We start from the raw sequence: 25,585 nt of genomic DNA, 5'->3' as shown, positions 1-25,585 counted from the left end.
CGTATTGGGCATGGATTCGAAAAAGGTAATTGAAGAGACAAAAAGTAATAAAAGGAAAATATTTTTCATCTTAAAAGCTCAGTCAATCGACAACAAGAACGAAAAATGAATAAATGTGAGGTCCCAATATGTATAGATTAACAAGTTCAATGATTATTTACATACATAAAATAGATTTGACTGTATATTTAGTGTACCAGGGTACTTATGATAATGAGTAAGGGGAGATGATCATAAATGATAAATGTATCACTTCACAAGAGAATTCAACACCCTATATAAGTCATGCATGCTTACAGTTAATGATCAAGAAATAGCACAAATAATAGTACTAATAAAGATTCATAAGAATGTTTTTCATCTTGGAATAAGGTTGAAACAATAGAGATTAGTTGCCACGGATTTGGTTCCCTTTCTTTCACATGACATGAGTTCCCAAAATCGGATGTCACTTTACTGCCAGTGAGCGTCCATGGCCCTAAAGGAGTCATCCACTATCCTAAGGGAAGGAAATTTTTGGATTCTTGTTTTCTCTTCGTGTTAGAAGCCCTTCTTTCAATTTATTTTGAAAACATAGCATTCACAAGATGAGAGGATTATGCATGGGACTTAGTCCAATACCAATGACCTTGCTCCATTACTAGAGAACGTTCATAGGCCCGATGGAGATGTGATCATGCCCCATCGGAAGCTACATCAACATAAGGACTAGGAGGATTACACAGTCGATTTTAATCTAATGCCACTAGCCTTGCTTTGCTACCAGTGAGTGTCTATAGCCCCAATAGAGATACCAACATGCCCCACCCAAGAAAACATCGATTCCTATCCCTAAGGTAGTATGGTGATAAGGGAAGGTCTCTTGCATGGTTGTGATGTGACTAACTAGTTCCACCGAAGTTTCAATTATATATATGAAAACCAAATCTTATGGTTATAGGTCTAGTCCTTATGATTTAACAATACCCCTTAATATTTATGTGTAAGTAGTATGAAAGAGAGATGTGGTGAAGAATGTTCAATATGAAGGTCACATTACTAAGAAACTAAGATCTGATCCCTTTAAATATTGTTACCCCTCAAACATGATTTACAAACAAAGTCTTTAAATATGTATTGAAAAAATTCGTTAATGTGGTTCATAATAAGGACTCATATATGTGTATTTCATTATAATTTGATCACATAAAGAATCTTCAAGATTTAAAAGACTTCATATTTATTCATTATAATCCTAAGAAGCATAAAATGGTTTATTTATGTACATGATTTATATAAAATGTGTTTCAATGAAATTTTTTATCAAAGAAATCGAAAACCCAATGTAACTAAGCATAAAACTTGTGAATTGAAGACTTCCTAACACTGGGCTTCATTCTTAACAAAAACTACAATATAGGAAGCAAATAGTAAGTTTAATCAACTAACATGCTTCCTAGAAGAGAGTAGAAGTAAAAGAGGCATGATATTGATGTTATTTGAAAAACTTGATTCATCCATTCCTCCAAAAAGTCATGATATCCCGTTTGAAAATTTAAATGATCAAAGTTTTCAAGTGTAGAATTTTTAACAATTATTTCATAGGAGGAATTCTTGTTTCTTTCCTAAATGGTGATACAGTTATTCCCACAACATTATTTAGATTCATGATTTAAAATAGATAAAGGGTATCCTTCATATTTCAAATTAAAGCTTGTAGTATTATGATCCAATTCTTTAGTATGTTGCGAAAGAGATTGTAAATGGAAAACATGTTTGTCATTATATTATGCAACAACTTCAAAATTCTTAGAGAAAGTATCATCATTAGAAACAAGATAAAATGCATTTTTCTCATTATAAGACTTCTATTTAGAAAAATGTAAATTTAAATCATAATTATCTTGTATGCTATCACATCGGTTATAGCTATAATAACTAGGAGGAGATGGAAAGAAATAATTTACATGTTTAACTTCATTTTAATTTATAAATTCATTTTACTCATAGTTATCATAAATAGGTTGCAAAGATGTCGATTCAATTAAGTTATCATAGCCCTTATTCCGACAAGTATTAAAAATATATAAAGTATGTTCATCACAAGAACTAAACTCATGATCATATTGTAAGCCTACTTCATGATTCAATTCATCACCATAAACAAAGGGTTGGGAAAATTCCACATGAACATCAAGTGACGTTGATCCAAAATAGTCAAAGATAATCTCATGTAATAGATTCCCCGTTTCATCACAAAAAGGTTTAAGAATAGGGTCAATCGCTGGAAGGATATCTTTGTTTATGAGTTGTTGTTGACAACTTTCAGGAATATGTAACATAATGTACGATTGGTTAGGTGTAGAATAAAATATTTCATATGTAACCTCTCCTTTATTGTTATCATTATTATTTGTTAAGAAATGGAAACAAGAAATTCTAGTTTAATTTGTCCTTGAATTAAACTGAGAAATAAAATCGAATTCTATTCTCATAGCAACTTGTAAATAGTTAACTAAGTTTAATTAACTTAGTTAGCTTAGGAATTTCGAGTTGGAATTCTTTCTGTTGTCATGTATATGTTCTCCCTAAGTTTTAGGGGTCCAATATGAGTATTGAGTTGGAAATTAGATTACTCATTTTACTCAGTTAAGTTCAATTAAATTAGTTCTAAATTGTTTTTGGAGCTAATGGAGGACTAATAGTCAGTTGGTGCACTAATGCATCCACTATTGCTACTCCAATTAACTGAAGATTTCCTAATGAGAAACTCATGTATGTCAGTTTAGAGAAAGTCCCAGTAGAGACCAGAGTGCAGGGATTGTGTACTATTAGTGGTATTATTTATTGGAGTGTAAATATCATGCATGCATTAGAGATTTATCCAATGCTTGGATTGCACAGTTTTGGAAGCATGAATTCCCTTTAAATATCGGTTATTCATCTTAGGAATTATGTAAGATATGACAAATGAATTATGATGTGATTTTCGCTGAAGACTCTTCTCATAAGCTTGGAGATCTGTTGAGTAGGCTAAGTGTTGGCCAAGAGCTAGCTTGTGAGCTGAGAGAGTTGAGCATAGTTGTGCAAAATTGTTCTAGTGAGAACAATCTTTGTATCTTCACTCATATTTTTTATAAATGCAATATAGATAGTGGGGTTTTGAGAAGTGGCTTTTCCCAGATACATCTTGTGTTATGTGTCGTTGATTTATCTTCTTCTTGTTCTTATTATTTTCATCGATCTATTGGCTTCCGCTGGTTGAAAGTAGAAGTAGATTCATGTTCCGTGCTTTAGTAAATTTCATGAGCTTGTGAATCTATAGGATTTTCTACATGTATCGAAGTTGAATTCAGTATACTAGAGGTGATTGTTGGGTTGTATTATATTCTTTCCATGACTAGATCCCTAGGTAACCAAGGGGTTAAAGAGGTGGCAGAGCGACCACTTCGTTGTGTCGATTGCACAACCTACCCTATCCAAGGGGTTTAAGGGCGGCAGGTAGCCCCCCTCTATGGCGTTCAGGGTAGCACCTCGAGGAAATTTTTTTTGGACTCTATATTAGGTGGGCGAACCTACCTATGGTTTTGTGCATGGTTTTTGCACATGGTTTTGGGTGTGATGATTTTCAGCCAATGGTATTGGATACTTCGGAATGTATATATATGTATTGTAACATTGAAAGGAACATAATAAAAAATCAATCTGGTAGTCCTGTTTTTGGGATCCATGGGAAAATCTCTGTGTATATGTGTTTTATGTGTTATGATCTCGCATTGTTTACTTTTTGTGTTTTAGAAATTGTATGTAGGTAATTTATGTATGGGGTTAAAACCTACATTTGGTATTAGAGTTGTTTTGGTTTCAAGGAGATGCCTTTGCTGCTGAGGGGTTTCACTCAGGCTTGTGGTAGACCCTATTCAATGGGATATCTGCAAGATTGATTATGGTGGTGAAAGAAGATGGCGAGTAGTGGAAAGATAGAGATCGAGAAATTCAATGGTCAGATTTTTGAGTTATGGGAACTCAAGATGGAGGATTTGTTGGTAGATAAAGATCAGTGAATCGCGATAGATATGGGTACTAAACCAAAGGGAGTGTCTGAAGAAGAATGGAAGAAGTTGGATCAGAATACAAAGTGAACAATACTATTGTGTGTCTCAGATTCAGTATTGTTGAATGTATCAAGGGAAGCTACAAATAAGGCTTTGTGGTTCAAGTTAGGGACTTTGTACCAATCTATGTCTCTGGTGAATAAACTGTTCCTACGGAAAAATTTGTATAACCTGAGGAATAAAGATGGAGACTTGGTGACAGAGCATCTGAACACATTTAATACTGTGGTAAGTTGGTTATTATCTGTTAATATTAAAATTTTAGATGAAGATAAGTGCATCAGTTTTTTGTGTTCTCTACGAGATTCGTGGCATAGTCTAGTTATTGCAATAGGTAGCAATGCAACTTCCTTGCAGTTTGATGAAATAATCTCATCCTTACTAACGGAAGAGAGGAGACAAAAAAATATGGAGAGCCAGAATGGTGATGCCTTGTCTGTACGAGGACGATCCCATAACAAAAACAAAAATAAGTTGTCAAGTGGGATATCTAAATCTACAAGGAGATCTAAATCTCGAGGAAAAAATGTAAAGGTGGTGTGCTAGAAATGCGGAAAGGAAGGGAACTACGCAAGGGACCATAAATCTAAAGCTCCCGAGAAAGGAAAGGGAACTGATGATGCTCCTTCTGCAGAGGCGAAAACCACCTCAAATGAAGGTGGGGATGTGTACTTGGCTTCTTCAAGTACACATGTTAATCATGACGCATGGTTGATTGACTAAGGTGCATCGCTTCACTTCACTCCCCATAGACAGTGGTTTTGCGAGTACGAGAAATATGATGGTGGTGATGTCTTCTTAGGGGATGATAGGAAGGATAGAATCGTTGGTTGCAAAAAAGTAAAGTTTAATTTGCAAGGTGGAAGGGTTAGAACACTTCTGGGTGTTCTACATATTCCTACATTGGCCAGAAATCTTATTTCTATAAGCAAGTTGGATGATGCAGGTGTAAAAACAGTGTTCAGGAAAGATACCTACAAGATGGTTCGAGGAGCACTGATATTGATGTAGGGATTTCGGATTGAAACTCTGTACAAGCTACAAGGTAGCATTGTTATTGATGGGTGCAACAGTTCTGTGGTTCCTGAAAGTGGAGTAGAAAATCTAGTGGTCTCTGGAGAAAATACCATGTTATGGCATCAAAGACTTGGACATAGTGGAGAGAAGGGCCTTTAAATACTTCATGGTAAAGGTATGGTAGAAGGTATGACTAATAGCTCTCTGGATTTTAATTTCTGTAAAAATTGTGTATATGGGAAGAAAAATTGGGTGAGTTTATGCTCTGGTGGTAAGAGGGCGAAAAAAATATTAGATCTTGTGCAAAGTGATGTGTTTGGACCTCTGAAGTTTCCATCACTGGGTAATTCTATGTACTATGTATCATTTATAGATGAATTCTTAAGGAACACATGGATATATTTCCTCAAGAATAAATTTGAAGTCTTTGAGAGGTTTAAATAATTTAAGGCTCTGGTGGAAAACCAGACAGAGAAGAAGATAAAGGTGCTGAGGACAGATAACGATGGAGAGTTTTGCAGCAAGGAATTTGAAGAATTCTGTACGAAGTGTGGTATAGCACGACAGAAGTCTACTCCATACACACCTGAGAAAAATGGAGTTTCAGACAGAATGAACAAGACATTGATGGAAAGGACAAGAATCATGCTCAGTGGCATTGGGTTAGGACAGGAATTCTAGGCAGAGGCAGTGGAAACAACATGTTACCTAGTCAACAGATCACCTTCATCAGCGTTGGAGGATAAGACTCCACAAGAGGTATGGACTGGTAAAAAACCCTCTCTTTCACATTTGAGGGTATTTGGATGTGGTGCATATGTACATGTTCTAAAGGAGAAAATAACAAAGTTGGATAGTAAATCTGAAAAACATCTTTATTGGGTATAAGGATGATTTAAAGGGTTATAAACTTTGGAATCCAGTAATAAGGAAGGTTGTGTACAGCTAAGATGTGGTGTTCAGAGAGGTGAAAAATGTTATTAAACTTGAAGTCTCATCAACGGAACCTGAGAAGATAGAGTTTTAGCTAAAGGAGGAAGAATCAAAATCTACAGTAGAAGAGGAATCAGAAGATGAAGAGCTACAAACTCTGGTTGTGAGAAGATCAGTTCAAGAAAGAAGGAATTCAGAAAGGTATAGTCCATCTGCTTTCTGTTCAAATTTTTATTTATCTATTACTAATGATGATCCCAGAACTATGAAGGAATAAGTAGATTTAGAGGATGGAAAACTATGGAAAGAGGCCATGGTTGATGAAATGGCATCTTTGCACAAAAATGAGGCTTGGGATCTCGTAGAGTTGCAGCTGGAAGGAAACCCATTGGCAACAAATGGGTGTTCAAGAAGAAGACAAATGCCGAAGGAAAGTTGGAGAAATACAAAGCTCGGTTGGTAGAAAATGGTTATTCCCACGTGCCGGGAATTGATTTTGGTGATATTTTTTCTCCTGTTGCCAAGGTAGCTTCTATTAGATTACTTTTATCTGTTGTTGCTGTTTTTGATTTTGAGGTAGAAAAGATGGATGTGAAGACAACATTTCTTCATGGGATTTGGAAGAGGAGATCTACATGAAGCAACCCAAAGGTTTTGTAGTGAAGGGTAAGAAAGAATTGGTATGCAAGTTAAAGAAGTATCTGTATGGGTTAAACAATCACCAAGGATGTGGTATCAGAAATTTGATACATTTATATGGGGACTTGGCTTCACCAAAAGCAAAGAAGATCATTGTGTGTATTTTAAATTAATTAGTGACCGTGTGATTTATCTGGTCTTATATGTGGATGATATATTGCTGGTTGGAAATGACAAAGAAGTTATCTAGGATTTGAAGACCCAATTGTCCTCCAAATTCAACATGAAAGATCTGGGTGCTGTAAACTATATTTTGGGCATGGAAATTAAAAGAGATCTGACAAAGAGGAAGCTATGGTTAAACTAGAGGAAGTATGTTGAGACAATATTGTAGAGGTTTAATATCTAGGATAGTAAACCAGTTAAGGTTCCTATTCCTATTAGTGTAAATTCATCTGTTGAACAGTGTCCCAAGACATAAGAAGAGGAAGATGACATGTCCTGTGTTCCATATGCAAGTGCAGTCGGTAGCCTGATGCATGCGATGGTCTATACTAGACCATACATTGCACATGCACTGGGACTATTGAGCAGGTTTATTTCAAAACCAAGAAAGGAGCATTAGACAACAGTAAAGCAGGTTTTCAGGTATTTTTGTGGCACTAGTGATTATGGTTTGTGCTACTAAGGAAGACCAAGATTGTACAGGGTTTTGGATATACGTGGCTTTGTTGATGCAGAATGGGCTGGAGATCTGGATCAGAGAAGATCTACTAGTGGGTATTTGTTTAACCTATTTGGAGGTGCATTTAGTTGGATGAGTAAGAAACAATCTGCAGTGGCATTATCAAATACAAAGGCAGAATACATGGTAGCCACTCATGCAATCAAGGAAGTAGTTTGGTTGTAGAGATTGTGTTCAAGTATGGGGTTAGTACAGGGAGCTATAAGGATAGACTGTGACAACCAAAGTGCAATTTTCTTGGCAAAGAACCTTGCTTGTCTTTGAAAGACAAAGCAAATTGATGTTCATATCACTTTGTGAGGGATATGATAGAAGACAAAAAGGTGTTGTTGGTAAAGGTGGACACTTTGAAGAATACTATAGATGCATTGACAAAATCTGTGAGCTCTAAGAAGTTCTCTTGGTGTAGAGAAACAATGGGAGTTGTAGGGATGGATAAATGACTAAGCTCTCCTGTGGCCCCCTGTGGAAAGAAAACAACAAGTGGGAGAATGTCGGGTTGCATTATATTCTTTCCACGACTAGCTCCCCTAGTTAACTGGGGGGTTAGAAGGGTGGCGGAGCCCCCACTTCATTGCGTTTATTGCACAGTAGGGGGGTAGCAGCCCGCCCTGTCCAGGGGGTTCGAGGGGGGCAGGTAGTCCCCCTTTATAGGGTCCAGGGTAGCGCCCTGAGAAATTTTTTTTTGGACCCTATATTAGGTGGGGGAACCTACCTATGGTTTTGTGCATGGTTTTCACACATGGTTTTGGGCACAATGGTTTTCAGTCCATGGTATTGGATGCTTCAGCATGTATATATATGTATTGTAACATTGAAAGGAAAATAATGAACAATCAATTTGGTAGTTTGGGTTTTGGGATCCAGGGGAAAATCTTTGTGTATATGTGTTTTATGTGTTATGCTCTCACATTGTTGACTTTCTGTGTTTTAGAATTCGTATGCAGGTACTTTTTGTATGGGGTTAAAACCTACAAATATTTTGAAGTTTTGAGTTTTGTGTTATAGGTGAAATTGAAATTTGCAATACATACTTCAGGATTCGAAGATGGTGCTCTATGGTTTGTGGGTCAAGTATGCCTTTGAATGGAAGTAAATTTTGATCTTAATCACGCTAAGGAGACCTTCATGGAAGCAAAGAAGAACTTCGTTGAGGCCTCCAACTCAAGAAGTCACAAGAAAACACCAGAGACTAGTGCGACACAAGAAGTAGATCCTTCAATCCTAGCTATGTTCCTGAAGACTTGTATGAAGCTTCTGCATGACCAGAAAGCAGTAGAAGGATCACAAGAGTTAATAGACAAGTGTGTTAATAAAGAAAAGACTCCTGCTCAATAATGCACATTAAGGAAGATTGGTAGCATAAAATGAGAACGAGGTGTGAGACGAGGCTAACCATTTAGATATGAGAATATGAAATAGACCAGGTAATCTTGGATTTGGGGTCTGAATGAGAATGTCCTTCCTAAGAAGACATGGGAAAGGATGGGGAGACCTGTGTTGCAGTGGTATCCTATTCAGTTGCATATGGAAAATCAACAGAAGATTATCTAAATGGGGCACTTATATGGTGTAACGGTGGACATTGAAGGTGGGAGTGCACTGGCTAAATTTGAGGTCATTGAAATCGTGGATGATAGTAACCCATACCGCGCTCTACTAGGGATTGACTGGGCTATTGATATCAATGAGGTAATTAACTTGAAGAAGCGAAAGATGATGTTTGAGAGGAAGTCGCTCAGGGTTGCATTGCCACTGGACCCTGCAGAAGATGCGCGTTATACTGAACTTGTTTGCGACTATGTAGAAAGTGATGATGATCCGGATCAAATGTACAAGATAATAGTGTGAGACAAGGATTGGATCAATCCTACAACCGATGGATGAATTGTGTGGGATAGGGATAGCTCCCACACCTCAGATTCAAATGAAGAACTTTAACACTAGTAAAATTGGATGCATGAAGTATCTACGCTCTACTGCAATATGATTACCAAGACAATGTGATGTGTCTCGAATGAGGTAAAAAATATTCCGCATTATGATGGTTTGACTGATGTGGAACTATTTTTAGGTAAATTTGAAAGAGAAGTACTGAAGGAGCATTGATTCTAGGCACTAGAGTTGGCATTGCGTGCTACGCCTACCCGTTGATGGGGTACGCACAAGGATAATTTTGTTGGATGGAAAGAATACAGGAGACTGATGAAGCTCAGGTTTGGGCATTCTAATACTGGAATGAGAGAAAAATAAAGTGGGAAGGGTGATCTGCATGATCATTTGGCATGATGGACTAAGGCCCGGGGAGCAGAACCACAACCAAAATGGGTGCATAATTTTTTTCATACCTTAGATACCATCCCAATGAACTGGTATTTGGAGATGGAGCTTCACCATGGGACTTTTGAATGGGACATCTTAAGGGAGAGTAACCTATTGACCTTTAGCTTCGAGGATGGGTTTGAGAGCATTGATGAGGTACTACAAGAGATAAAAGAAACTATATTTAGAATGTCAAAGGAACCATTAGAATGGACTCAGCCGGATTGGAGTACACAATTGCGCCATGCGCTGGAATGTTATAATGTGACTGCTGAAGAAGAAGAGGATGACCCACAAAATATTACTATTCCAGAAACATAAGGATGATGCAAAGTTGAAGTCGAAGATGATGCATGCATAAATCATCCATTTCTAACACCGTTTACTGATGAAGTGTTATACAATGTTGGCAGACAAGAGGCATATTCGTTCACTGATGGTTTTTTGGGATATAATCAAATAAAAATCATGCTGGAAGATTGAAGTAAAACAACCTTCACGACTGAGTGGGGTTGATTTCAATATGCAGTTATGCCATTCAGATTGAAGAACATGCTTGTAATCTTTTCCCAGGTAGTGATCACAACGTTCAAGGAGTTTATTCATAAATTCCTAGAGGTATATTTTGATGATTGGACTGTGTTTGGGTTGGTGATGCACCATGTTACGAGTCTGTGCCTAATTCTGGATACCTGTCAAAGGTATCAAATTGTGCTAAACTGGAACTGCTACCTTTGCCTTTGCTTCTACGGGTGGAACTCAATCTCCATCTCTATCTGCTAGGTGCTTAAACGAGTGCTTATGCCTTTGCTATGGGTGGTGTTGGTTTCTCTGCTACGAGGTAAACGAAATCATTGACATCATCAACCGACTCTGTCATTGGTCCATAAATTTGTGTCGGTTCACCTGGCCCTGGAACAAGAAGAGAAACTGTGACTAATGCTTTTGCAGGTAGTACCTCTACTTATGTATATAGAAGTGCGTACGCCAGGCGAGGTGAGAGCTTTCGAAATGGAAGGGATCCTAGGCGAGATGCCGGTGGTGGAGAAGCTGGGACATTAAGGTATGTGGGCTCTCCTTCCAGTGTCTGTGCTGCTTTCTTAGATGTATTTACTCCCGCGGGTGAAACTGTCCTTGCCCCTATTGACTCTGTTCCTGTCTATGCCTATGCCATCTAGGCCTATGTACACGTGCGGGCTATACTCTTTGCTAGGAATACTCAAAAAATTGGAAAAAGCTCAGTAGTATGTACATCTCTGTTCCCCCTGCTACGGGCGGTGCTTCAACCGGGGTGATCGAAAACTCGTACAAAGGTAGTTTTATATAAATAGATTGACTAGTTTCAGGTCATCTGCTCGGGCAACAGGCTTCAGTTCAAATGGTACGTCTTCTCACTATGTTGCTGCTTCCTCTGTTGCCTTTGCCTTAAATGCCTTAAGTGCTTTTGATAAGTAAGCTTAATCTAGTCCTGATGCCACCTTTACCTTTCCTGCTTAGGCCTTTGCCCCCACTACTGGTGATGCCCTTACCTCCGTAGGTTATGCATCTGGATTTGGATATTTATATGGAACGGGGCGAAGAGAAGCTGGTACAGGAAGAGATGCCACGGGGTATGGAAATGAATGCGCTCTGGCTGCTTTTGGATCTCCGTATCGATCTTTTATTGGTCCATTCTTCAACAAATGCTTCTACCCCTGCGGGATCAGCTGGGATTAGCTCTGCCCCTATGGTATATAGTGTGTTTTTTTCATCATCTGGTCATGGGTCTTGGTCTTACGGAAGGAGTGTTGGAATCGATGCTCCCGTTTATGCTGCCTCTCTAGCTGGGGCCCTCCCCGCTTTTCCTTCTACTGCCTTCGCTATTGATAGATTGATTGGTTTGAGAGAAACCGCTTAAGCAACTTATGGTTTTGACTCTGGGTCAATCACGGGGTATAAATGACCACTGATGCTAAAGAACCGATTGGCGTGGCTACTCCCTTAGCCCCTGTCTTCGCGGCTGCTGCCTTTCTTTACCTCTATTGTTGTTGTGTTTATCTATTGTGTGTATTCTCTCGCTTGTATCCGGCGTGTTGGCCTTAAGATTGATTGACTGACGTTATGCTTTTTACTATATGATAGGCGCGCTGTTCTTTACTGTATATTTGAGTTTTGGGACGGGGACTAAAGCTTTATAATAAGCAGTAGCATTTGACCGAGTCTACGCATATACAGAGGCGGTTGAAGAATCATAGCGCGCACCAGCACTTCGTCCAGCACCCTTTATTATTATATCGATAGCCATAACCTATTTATAAAGTGGTTGCTGATGAGTCTCCACCCTATGTGCCGATTCTGATTTAAGCTACACTATGCCGATTATTAGGAAGAACCTATGACCTTTAGTTCTTGAAGTCTACCCGGATTAGGTTTAGGCTTCTTCACCTGACTTCAGGAATTCGACCTTTAGGATTATTAGGTTCCACCCCTCTTACCTTAGAACCTTTGAAACCTATGAGCAGTCTTGAAACCAGCCAGAAGCTTGAGCATTAGGAGACTTGGGGAAGTATGCCCACATCATTAAGCATCCTTAGGCTCCAGACTTGATTACAATCACACCATCTATTAGTATAAGCTAAGGATATGAGTGTTATAGGACTAACCTTTCATCTATATATGTAAATTCTATTGGTTATTTTAGACTTCTATTTCCCTCCCTATAAGAATGCCACCAAAGAAAAGTACTCCCGGCAATGCCAACTGGCTCTAAGCAATGAAACCTATCAATGAGAATACTCCTTCACTTCAACATCGAATTAGAATAAGTTTTCATCTTGCTTGGTGAATCGTGGTTGTGTATCTAGTAAACCCATTGTATAGTAGTAGCCATAATGACACCTATCACTGCTTAGTATGGCATTACTAGTAGTACCTATTGATTAGGGTAAGATCATTACTAGTATATACTGATTACATTAGCTATAAGTATTTATTACACATGCTCTATGGGAACACTTGGAACCTATGCTTCTGACATTCCCATTAATCCTGGTATAGAGACTACCTATTGCCTATGTTTCTCTTATTCAGTGCATATGTGGCCGTGTGAATATGATGAACAAAGGTAACATACATGTGCTGTAATAAGGAACGGCATTAGTAACAGTAAGAAATATCATTCTTCTAAGTTCCTATCCCCCGGAGGGTATAGCAAGAAATTCCTAACGACACAGATACAGCTCTCTACTAGAAGCTAGTGATATAATGGTAATGATTAGTTTATCTTATTCAAGATATTACGGGTTTTGTTTATAACATGGTTTTAGTTATGATACCTGTATTCTAATGTATGGGCTTAGTGAGCTATACCAGTGTAATGCTTATGATTACTAGTTCTGTTATCCTGTTAGCTGCATGGGATATGGATTAGCTAACTCGTACGATACTAGTATGGTATCACCTCATCATTATAGAGTATGAAGTTATAGTAATAAATACTCATAAAACAACTCAAACCAGTAGATGATACCAAAATGATTGTATATCCTCCAGGAACCAAGGCAAAGGTTCCGCAAAAACTCCAGTATATATAAGTACTTGAACTACAAATATAGAACCCGAGGTTCTACTGTCTCTTCAAGGAGTCGCAAAATTCCCTTTTCCATTTTGGCTTTGTATCCAAAGCAGAGATACCTGGCTTTGTTCATGAGGGAAGTCCTCTGATTTAGATCCCACTCTCTCTAGGCTTTCGCCAGGTCGGACACCGATGATAACACCCTTATTCTTGGTGCTCCCATATGACAGGAGCATCAAGAGGCAAGCCTATAAAAACATTGTTTCAGAGTCTAAATTCATGAAACACTTTGGGGGGTTGGTATGCCCTCCACCAGGGATTCATTGTACTTGTTCGATACCATTGCAGAGGCATCGTTTCATATTTCGAGATAGTTAACACCACACCGGTAGTCATAAGAGTTCCTCCACATCGTAGCGGCGGGTTGCCTCTTCTAGGTAGTGTGACACATCATAGACCAGTGCTTCTTCAAGCCTGTGTTCTATCCATAGTTTGATCTCCACGGCCTCAGATGTTAGGAGAGCTACCTATGACTCTTTAGAGGAGCGGATAACCAATAAACTTATAAGGAGGGTTTAGATAAGATAAAACAGCGTCTATTTCTATTGTGTGTGCCTTTTGGGATTTTGTTTAGCCATGTCATATGTAAGCAAGGATTGATGGTGGACCCTACGAAGATTGTTGTAATTGTGAATTTGGAAGCTCCTAGGAATGTGAAACATTTGCGTGCGACATTGGGGCACAATGGGTATTATAGGAATTTTATCAAGGCATATGCCCAAATAACCGCACCGATGGAGAAATTGTTAAAAAAAATATGCGATGTTTTTTTGGGATGAAGGCTTTCAGTGCAACTTGGATGTCTTGAAGGAAAATATGGTGACAACGCCTATTTTGGTGTTTCTGGATTGGAAGAAGGAGTTCCATGTGAATGTAGATGCATTGTGTATAGTACTAGGAGATGTATTAACACAGGAAGTTGAAGCAGAGATTGATCATCTAATAGCTTTCGCGAGCAAAAGTTTATTCAAATCTTAGAAGAATTACTGCACTACAGAGCACGAAGGGTTGGCGATGGTCTATGCGCTGCAGAAGTTCAGACATTATTTGTTGGGTGGACACTTCAAAATGTATATAGATCACTCCATACTGAAGTACCTAGTCAATAAGCCTGTTTTGGGGGGGAAGATATGCCGATGTTTACTATTGTTCTAGGTTTATGACTTTAAAATTATTATGAAGCTTGAAAGACTGAATGCAGGTTAAAACCATCTTTCACGGATTGAAATAGGTGAAGAACCAAGTAGTTTGGAGGAAGGACTATCTGATGTGTAGCTCTTTGTGGTGTGCATTGTGGATGATCAATTTACCGATATCATTCAATTTTTAACAATGGGAACAAATCTGGAAGGTTATTCCACTCAACAGAAGAAGGAGTTAGTAGTTCGCACTGTGAATTTTTCAGTGATTGCGAGTCATCTGTATAAGATGGGAATGGATGAGATACTGCAAAGGCATGTTGTGGAGTTTGAATGTGCTAGTATCCTAGTTGAAGCCCATGGAGGAGTGGAAGGAGGTCACTATGTAGGGAAAGTTACTGCGCAAAAGATTTTATGCGTTGGGCTATGGTGGCCAACTTTTCACAAGAATTCTATGGCATACTGCAAGGCGTGCGATTCTTGCCAAAGGATGGGGAAGCCTTCACGAAGGGATGAATTGCCTTTAAATCCTCAAGTTTCATTACAGGTATTTGACGGGTGGGCCATTGATTTTATAGCTCCAATACAACCACCTGGTAAGAAGACGGGTGCAAGATACATCATTACTACAAAATTGTACTTAACCATATGGGCAGAAATGCAACCAGTGAAGGATTTTGTTTGAATATGTCTTAACGAGGTTTGGATTCCCTCATATTTTAATGAGTGATAGGGGTACGCATTTTTTGAATGAGACAATTAGCATGATGCTTGAATAATTCTAGGTGTATCATGAGAAGTGCACACCCTATCACCCACAGGCAAATGGAACGGTGGAAGCTTTTAACAAGATTTTGGAGCATGCATCGACAAAGGTCTGTAACGCGCAGCAAAATGACTGGGACATGTGTGTACCTGCTATTTTGTGGGCTTATAGGATGACCTGCAAGAAGTTGACAAGTAAAATTCCATTTAGTTGGTATATGGAATTGAAGCCGTAATGCCCATGGAGTATATTGTCCCAAGTTTACGTATTTCAGCACTGACAGAGATGGCAAATCAAGAGACCTTGGAGGAAAAACTCGCGTAGCTCATGGAATTAGAAGAAGACTGATTTCTTGTATGATTTCACCAGCAAGTATAAAAGGAATGCGAGAAGGCACGGCATGATTCACATATTAAGCTGCACACATTCAAGGTAGATGATTTAGTGTTGTTATATGACAACAAGTTCACGAAATTTCCAACAAAATTTCAAATGAACAAGTTGGGACCATATGTTATTAAGGACATCATGGATGGTGGCACAGTTCAGCTCACGAAGCTAAATGGAGAACCATTCCTTGGAAAATTGAATGGAAGTAGGCTGAAGATGTACACATGGAATCCTGCCCCTGCACAATGACTCTATGGAAGCAAGAGAGAGTTAGTAATCCAAGAAGCTGCAAGGGATTATGGGACTATAAAATATGCTGCCCAGCTAAGTGAAGAAAATGGTAGGAAGGCTGTGTGACAAAAGACTGGGGTGTGATAGGTGAAGTTGTGCTGGATGAGTTGCACTAGATGAGCTACGCCATGGAGGATGATGTCATGCAGATGGGTCCACAAGTAGTTGTTAGAGTTACTATTCATGATTTTATGGCCAAAAATTAGTTAAGAGGAGCGGGTAGGTGCGATTTATGGTGAATAAATTTGGATATCTATCGCCAAACATGCATTTATGATCAAAATTTTGAGGCAACGGTAGGATTTGAATTCAAAACCTTCTATAAATTGATCATGTTGGCCTGCTGAAGAACACTTTGCATTTTGAGAGTTATCTGGGCACTTTGCTATTTGAAGCTTATGAGTCATCAATTATGGGGGATTTCGTGATGCGCCCCTCATTCGCAAATTTTTCTGCAGAAGCCCGAGAGCTGTTAATAGAACGAACGACTGCTACAAACCCCACAAAAGCCGTAAGTTCCAAAGTTGTCATTTTTAACACACCAGGCCCATAAATTTCAAGTATGGATGCTACAACCCCTATGCCTACCACATCGAGATCACCTAGGACGAAGAAATTAGCCACAAAGGAAAATCAGAAGAAGTCGATGTCGGTGATACATTCACCAAGGAAGAACCCAGAGGTGCGACAGAAGGAGAAGAAAGATAAATAACTAGAGAAAGTGGTTGATTTGGAGGAGGAAGAATATGAGGGTGTAGAGGAATTGGACGTCAAAGAGGTTGAGCCTATCTCATGGATTCCTGAGTATATCCCTCAGTGGAAGGGAAAAGCCAAAGTCACCAAGGACCCAGATTCTGAGAAATTTACTGTTTCGACACCCCTGTGGCCTAAACAGGTGGAATTTGAAGGCACCACACTAGCACACATTCCAGTACTGAAAATGGAGGACTAGGACCACCCGAACCATGAGAGATTTCCACATTTGGCAACTAGCAAGTATATGACAAAAATATACTATGAGGAGACAGGGGTTACGCGATTGGAGCCCATGAAGTGGGTCATAGGTGTTGAGCAAGCAGGGTTGTTGCACATGCTTTGCATACCGCATTTTCATAGGTTGACTATCAAAAAAGTGTGTGTGTGTCAGCTCCTCGCGCTAGTGCACGATGGGTTATTATGGCTTGGGGAGCCCATCCCCATTACGAACATGTTAATTCATCGGATCACAAATCTTCCCTACAAAGGGGTGGACCCTACCAAGGAGTTTGGAGGGAAAAGTGGAGAGAAAGAGTTAGGAGACAAGATGAAGGATAAATATGGGCTCATTAAGAAGCCACACAGATATTATATTCGCTCTATTCAGAACTAGGTAGTATAGTTTTCCCCTCATATTCTTGCAAGGAAAATCATGAGGAAATGTCGCACAGAAGAAGTTCCAATGCTGGTGGTATCACTAACTTCCCAATGCGTGAAGGGAGTTCAATACAACTGGGTGAATTATCTATGAAAGGAGTTCCTCATGAACTGTTGTGAAGCTCAAGAAGAGAGAAATCCCTTCCACTATGTGTGGTTGTTACTGTCTATTATTTTAGTAACTTGGAGATTGTCGTACGACAGTCAGTTTCCCCCGCAGCCAGAAAATTTATGCTAGGCAGCGAGGTTCGCTCCATTATCAGCCATAAAGGATCCAGAAAGGATCAAGGAATCAAAAAATTTATGCATCTTGATGGAGATGGACCTTCGAATGGTTATCATTTAGAGGCCGAGGTTGTCCCCAACCTTGTTCGCTCAATTTACGACCTTCGCATAGTTCAAGGCCGATTTCCACAACGTTTCAATCAAAGCACGAAAGGACCCAAAGCACCTCTAGCAAAAGCTACCATATTTGGTATTTGAGATGGATGTGGAGGAGATTGTGTGAAGTTGGCTAGTAGAGTGGCACAAACCCATGAAAATTGGTGTCAGTACAAGTAAAGGTGAAGAAATTTCTACTACGCAGAAGCAAAAAGAGGTAGCTCGGAAGGAAGCATGAGCTGTCACTGAGCAGAAGAAGAAGGAAGCTATTGCTAAGGTAGCTGTGGAGAAAGAACGGGCAGAGAAGGAACATGCTGCAAAAGAGCATGGTGAAAAAGAATGTATGGACATAGAAGAAGTCGAAGAATCGACTTCACAACACACAAATGAGCACTCCTTTCAGGGTAGCAAGGAGGTGGTGGAGAGGAATAGAGCACTCCTTTCACCTGGAAGAAGAACAAAAAGGAGAAGACTGGTGGCAAATGGAAAAATCATAAGTCTGATAAGAAGATGTGCATCGACCTGATGGTCTTGATAGAGGGGGATCTCAATGAGATCAATGACAAAGTCAGAGACACAACAACAAAGTTGTGGAAAAATTTTGAGAAATAGTATATGCAAACAATATGAAGCATCCAAAAGGATCTGTGTGAGCTACAGATCCAAACTCATAGGATTCAGGTGAGCGTCAGGCAAGCGAGCGGGGTGAAAGAGAGCCTCGCACAAGGGATTGGGATAGTAGCGGAACTTGACTGGCCTTTGGACCTCAGAGTCATACCTTTACTAGAAGGTTTTGTTCACACAGAGTCAGGGGAGGAACACACTGTGCTAGGTACAATGAAGGACATGGGCATAAACTTGGCCTCGCTATGGCTTCAAACCCTCCATGCATTGCATCAGGGGGTTTCATATTAGCTGACAATCAGAGAGCATCATGCCCTCATAGTCATAAGTGAGTTTAAGGTCAACAATGAAAAAATGATGTCCTCAAAGAAAGAGCAGGCACTGAAGGAAAAGGAGGAGTTGCAGACATGAATTCAAGGCCTGAAGACAATGATAGAGAAGAGCAGTAAGACAGTGCCACAATTGAACATCCAAGAGGATGCCACAACTACCACAAAAGTAAGGATATTTTCTACTGCGGTACGCGCATCAAAGGACAATATTGGCAGGGTTACTTTTGATTTCCAAATGAAGATATCATAGCTGCAATTGAAGTTACAACCAACGACCTCATCCGAGGTTCAAGAGAAACGCAGAGTGTCAATGAAGGAGAATATGAAGACATTAGATATTGCAATGATGGAATGTGCAATGATGTTCGACCAAAGCAATGGAGTTGTGGATGAACTTGAAGGAGGATTCAAACTTGGATAGGTTGAACACAAATTTCAGAGAGACACAATGCCCATATGATGAGGTCTGAGTGACTACACACACTTTGACGTCAGTGCAACCCCTCACGAAGTACAGGAAGGAAACCTGCTGCAAGCGCAAATGAAATAATTACAGAGAAAAGAGGCCCTTCTAAAGGCTAGATTACAGCCGTGGTTAGAGGAAGTCTGCCATATTACTCTGTCACTCCTAGAGAAGTTAAAGGTTCTACAACAAACACATAGGATAATGCACCTAGCATTGGAAGGCCCGACAACAAAGAAGTTCGTAGAAAAAGTGCAGTAGGCTGTGACACATAGTGTTGTTGAAGTTACAGTATTATAAGATGAGCTAGGTGGTCTCTGCAACAAGATTGAGCTAACAGCTGAGTGACTCAGTGGCGAGTCACCATATTTGTGTTGGGGGCCTATTTGGATAGGGTGCCTAGGGCAGTTTTGGTGTTAGTTAACCAAATTTTTGTAAACATTTTGTAAAAAGATGTAAAGTCTCCATGAAATGTGGATGCGGAGCGTGCAGCTAGATAGGAATCAAAGGGGTTTAGCCCCTTGTTTGATAAGTAAATAGGCCAAGTGTGAGACTTACCCATGGTCCATCGACCATGGTATTGTATTGAAGAATGCTATATGTTTGAGTCATACCAAGTCTAGAAGAGGTAATTAATAGTTGTTGATAACTTGGGGTCAAGATAGAGATTGTTTTGGGCAAGTGCTAAGGTAGGAAGGCTCTGCTTCCTGTAGTTAGGCAAAAGGGGAAGGCTCCTAGAGTTGAGTGAGAAGGAGGCCTTGGTAAGTCCGCAACTAAGTTTGCGAACCCCTGTAGCTAAGTGTGCATGGTGAAAGAGTCTGTAATATGAATTTGAAGATGAATAAAGACTGATTTTGAAGAATTATCTTGCAATCTGAGCATTATTGTTTATTCTTCTTATGTTGTGATCTATCACTTATTAATATGTTTTCTATGGAATAATGAATAAATGTTTCATGAAACTACTGAATCTATCTTATTTATGCATGACTTAAGTAAATAACTATTTTTGTGAAGATAAGGGTTAATTTTGTTATGATTTCTGATGAATTGGATAAATATGCGTGAACGCAAATCTACGATTATTAATTAATGCACGGAAGTGGATAATTTTCCTATTTAGGGTCTGCAAAGACTAACGAGAGACCTTCACGAAGGTCTAGAAGCCATTTTACATGAGTTACAATAGTGAGCCCTATAAGGATACTGATTTGCGTGAAGGTAGATCTGAGCTACTAGAGCTTGAAATCGGTTATCACACTGTATCTCAATGTGAAAACTTGGTTCTAACATCCCCCAATAATGCTTTAGGTGAGATTGCAGCCTGCGATATGCAAGTTTTTGCTGAAAGGGCCAGCAGTTAGGGTTTTTTTTTTGGCGCGAACAATTCTGAACTTGGGTCAGGCCCCCTTAAACCAACATGTTGGAATTATGGTTATTGATGATGATATGGTGAGTCTTTCTCTTCTAGGATTCCCAAAGAGTTGGCATAGTTATCAGGACTCTATCAATGGTCAGGAGAAGCTACCAGATTAGGAACAACTGTGGTTGGATTTGATGCAAGAGGAGATCAAGAGGAACACCAAGAATGGCTCTTCATCAAAATCTGATGATGAAGAGAATTGACGACACCCCATAACCCTTAGTAGAACTTGGTGGCCGAGAGGAAGAATGAAAGCATAGTAGGGGCAGTGAAGGCGATGTTGCATGATCAGAGCCTACCACTACACTTGTGGCATGAGGCATGAAATACAATGGTTTATGTTCATAACTATAGCCTACATTGGATAATTAAGATGAAGACACCAAAGGAGGCTTATTCGGGTAAGAGGCTAGATGTTGGTCACTTCAAGATTTTTGGATCATTGGTATATTTCCATGTGACCAATGATTCATGAAAGAAGCTTGAGCCTACAACATAGTTGGGGATATTTTGTGGGGTACATTGATACACCTCACAACTATCAGGTGTACTTGTCTACCAATAGGATGACAATGGTTCGTAGGGATGCCAAATTCAATGAGGAGAAGGCCATGTGAGTTTCCCTTGAGAGGGAGATTGAGCTACATGCACATGGGGAGCTTTTATCTCCTAAGGTTGAGAAGCCTCATATTGAGGTGTAGCAACCACATGCATAGGATGCAGGAGTGGAGACATCCACTCAAGTAGAGTCTTCTAGAGAGGGAAGAAAGCACACCAGAGAGGATGATAGATTATTGGATGATGCACGGGAGAATGTGGGAGCACCCACTTCTCAGCTCAGGTAGAGGGGTCACTTGAGAGGTACACTAGGTACATGGCTCTTATGGGTGAATGTGTGTGATAGAACCATCCTCCTTTAAGGAAGCAGTGCAACATTCGGTTTAGGTTGATGCCATGGTGGAGGAGTATGACTTCATACTTCATAAGAGTGTTTGGGATGTGGTCCCGATATTGGAGGACAAGTCAGTGGTGAACTCCCATTAGCTTTACAAGGTAAAGCAAGCTACATATGGTAGTGTGGAGAAACATAAGGTTATATTTATAGCCTGTGGCTTTTCACAGGTAGAGGGGATTGACTATGATGAGACCTTTGAACCTATTGCAACGTACTCATCAATTAGATCTATATTGGCACTATTAGTGTAAATGGGTTGGAAGATACAAAATAGATGGGTTGGAAGATATATCAGATGTATGTGAAGGCAACCTTCCTTAATGGCATGATTGAGGAAGAAATGTACACAAAGTAGCCTGAAGGTTTTGAGACCTTTGACCATGAGTCACATGTGTGCCGGCTCAAGAGAGCATTATATGGGTTGAAGCAAGCACCCCATGCTTGGTACACCAGGATAGATAGCTACTTCACCGGGTTGGTCTTCACGAAGAGTGAAGCAGATGTGAACCTATACCACATAGTGGCGGAAGGTAAGTTGTTGATCATTTTATTTTATGTTGATGATCTCATACTGATAGGTGATGACCAGTTGATCAAGTCATGCAAGGAGGACCTTGCAAGAGAGTTTGAGATGAATGACATGGGTCTCATGCATTAATTTATTTTCATGGAGGTATGGCAGGGATATGAGGAGTTGTTTGTGTCTCACGGAAAGTATGCCAACGAGATACTCAGCAGATTTTGTATGGAGATCAGAAAACCCATGGAGACTCCTCTACTAGGTAACTAGAGGAAGGAGGATGCTACTTTGGGGGAAGTGTGGAAGCTACTATTTACATGCAGCTTGTGGCTTCACTCATGTACTTGGTGAACACACAGCTGGATATGTGCTATGGAGTTAACCAGCTTAGTCAAGTGATGGTTAGGCCTACCAAGATGTAATTGGAAGGAGACAAAGCATGTGTTGAGATACCTCAGGGGAAATTCTTAGTATGAATTATGGTACAAATAGATAGAGGGAGTGAAGCTTCAAGGCTTCACCAATTCAAATTGGGCAAGGATTCCATCCAACGGGAAGATCACATCCGAAGGGATCTTCAGTATTAGATGAGTGAAAGTTTCTTAGTACAACAAGAAACAAATATTAGTTACACTCATCTCGGTAGAGGTAGAGTACATGGCTACGATTTAGGTAGCATGTGAGGCCATATAAATGAGGAATATCCTGGTTGATTTGTTTGGTCAAAAGATGGATCCAACCGTTATTTACTGCAATAACGACAGTTGTATCAAACTCTCTGAAAACCTAGTTTTTATGGATGGGTTTAATCATATTGACATCCGATATAATTATCTTAGAGATTGTGTATTGAGGTGGATTATGTTATTTGAGTACATTCCTAAGGAGGAGTGAGATGCTGACATTTTGACAAAGGAATTTTCAAGATGTAAATTCGAGTTTCACAGAGACAAGATCGGGGCAGATGATAATCCATTTCTTATTGAGAGGTAATGTTGAGAAATGGAAACAATAAATTGTAGTTTAATTTGTCCTTGAAATAAACTGAGAATTAAATCGAATTCTATTCTCATAGAAATGTGTAAATAGTTAATTAAGTTTAATTAACTTAGGAATTTCGAGTTGGAAGTCTTTTTGTTGTGATGTATATGTTCTCCCTAAGTTTTACAGGTCTAGTATGAGTTTAAATTGAGTTGGAAATTAGATCACTTAGTTCACTGCGTTAAGTTCAGTTAAATTAGTTCTAAATTGTTTTTGCAACTAATAGAGGACTAACAGCCAATTGGTGCACTTATGCATCCACTATTTCTACTCCATTTAACTAGAGATTCCCTCATGAGAAGCTCATGCATGGCAGTTCAAAGAAAGACCCAGTTGAGACTAGAGTGCAGGTGATGGGGCCAGCCCACGTTGTCCCGCCACTCCAAAGCGGATGTGTAACACTCTTATGAACCGGACAGTATTACAATTGATTTGGTAATAAATTCGGATTGATTTACAATCACCTTGGGTTACGGCATGTACTGTGGTGGTCTTATCGGCGGATAACTGTCCCTCCTCGAGATCCTGGAAAGTTACTCGGCTTGGGTTTTACCCTGTTCGTGCCCTTTGGGTTATTATTGTTACTTAGTTGTTTAACTCTGCAGTCTCTAGCAATTTTCTTTGCAACTGTTGTAATGTCTGCGGTGAAAACAAAATGCAAACCCTGCCTGCTCGGTAAACTGTGTAGCAAGCGTTTGGTTGCGGTTCTGTTGTTCCAGGTCCGGGCTTGTATGTTTTGACTGTCTGGTGTCGCTTTGGTAAGTTCGGGCTACTGTACTGTTTATATGTTTGTTCCTCTGTCGTTTGGCATTTTTTCCCTGGCATTGATGTTTGTCACGGTATTGTCTCTTCGCTTCTCTCAAGAGTCCATGGTTATTCGAGCACTATAAGTTAATGGAACTTTGGTTACAGTACCGGTTCGTCAGCCTCCAAGTTCGATGGGTTACGCGGCTTGCTCTGTTCGGCTCTCTGCTAATTTAATTGGTAAGCTCCCGTTCTCTGCCAGACTTCTTTTCCACTGCTTGTTTAGATACTAATAGCTCGGCTCCTCTGTGAGCAGGGTTCGTCCAGTTGAGGGGTTTGCTCTGCAGTTGCGGCTCACCTTCAGGTAATATTTCTCGTTCACTCTCTCAGCAATTCCCTTTCAATTTCTCAGCTTCTCGCTTTTCTTCAAGGGTTGGTAACTAATCCTTCCTCTTTTCGTCCCTATGCAGGTGGAGCCATTCGTTGGGTCGAATGCATTGGGCTTTCGGCCATTCTGAATATCTTATGGGTAGAATTGTTTTTTTCTTTGCCTGTATTGGATTCTTGTATGGACCGTTGGTTTGTTTGTTGGTTACTATAGTGGGTAGTTTCTCGCTGCGGCTTTTGTTCATGACCCTGTCAAACCCTAGGCTTGTGAACTGGGTAGGGTTTGAAGCTATGTTGAACAATAATTTGTAATGCTGAGATTGACTGTTAATAATTATATTTATTCCATGAATTTGTGTGGAAAGAAAATATTGAATTGCCTTACAGTTTCGTTTGCATACCTTGAAAATGTATTTGTCTGGGCACTATAACTCATGACCGGTGCTGGTTGGTGTCACCTCTCATTTGTTTGTTTGTCCTTCTGCTCGGTTCAAAGTCTGTCAAGAACATATAATAGGTTTTGCAACATAAAAAATAAAATATAAGCACAACATTGAATTGTACAGTTTTTATTTTGAGGACGCACGTAGGGACTGTTTGTGCACTGAAAAACAAGATGAATATATTTCTTTCTGTTCTATTTCTCTTTTCACTTTCTGAACCCTATGGGCTTGCTTTCCTCCGTTTTTTTATCATTGTTCTCAAGCAGTTGGATAACTGCTGTCAGTTGTTCTATTGTCAGTTACATCAGCTATTTCATATTTGAAATTTATTCATGGCTAGCTTGTTTCCCTTTGTTTGTATTTACAACAGTATATAACTGTTCAGCAACTAATGATTCTAACTAATACTACTGTTCCTAATTAGAACTCGTTACAGTATTCTAGGCATTTTTAAACAGAAACCAAAAACAACAGATAATAAAAATAATTAAAATAAAGAAGAAACAGACATGCTGTTTGTTCTGCAAGCTGTGTTCTTTGTCCTTCTCAGAAACCATGCCAACCTTCTTTCTATCTCCGCCCTGTTAACCAGATGCTCCTGCATCAGGCTCTCGGGGTAAAAGAATTTCATGGCTTCGTTCCATGAGTTCCTCCACCGAATAACCAGCCTTCTGAATCTGTGCCGCGTCGAGCCACGAGCTGTCCTCCATTGGATGGTCTCTCCACTTGACGAGGTAACGCAGATATTCCTTCCTGCGCGTCTTCTTGGCTACCTGGGAGCTGAGGATCCCTTCAATCTCATGGGTCCGTGCCGAAGGTAACTGTTTCTTCCAAGAACTGCCTTTAAATTGGGTGTCCCGTTCTGGCTGTACCGCACTATCATCCTCTGCTTGGGTATTATATGGGAATA

This window comes from Pinus tabuliformis, chromosome 8 (assembly GCF_031772625.1).
Source record: "Pinus tabuliformis cultivar Carrire ecotype Pingquan chromosome 8, CPIR1, whole genome shotgun sequence".
NCBI classification, from domain to species: Eukaryota; Viridiplantae; Streptophyta; class Pinopsida; order Pinales; family Pinaceae; genus Pinus; species Pinus tabuliformis.
The sequence above is the reverse complement of the archived record's forward strand: the minus strand, read 5'-3'. Positions refer to the sequence as shown.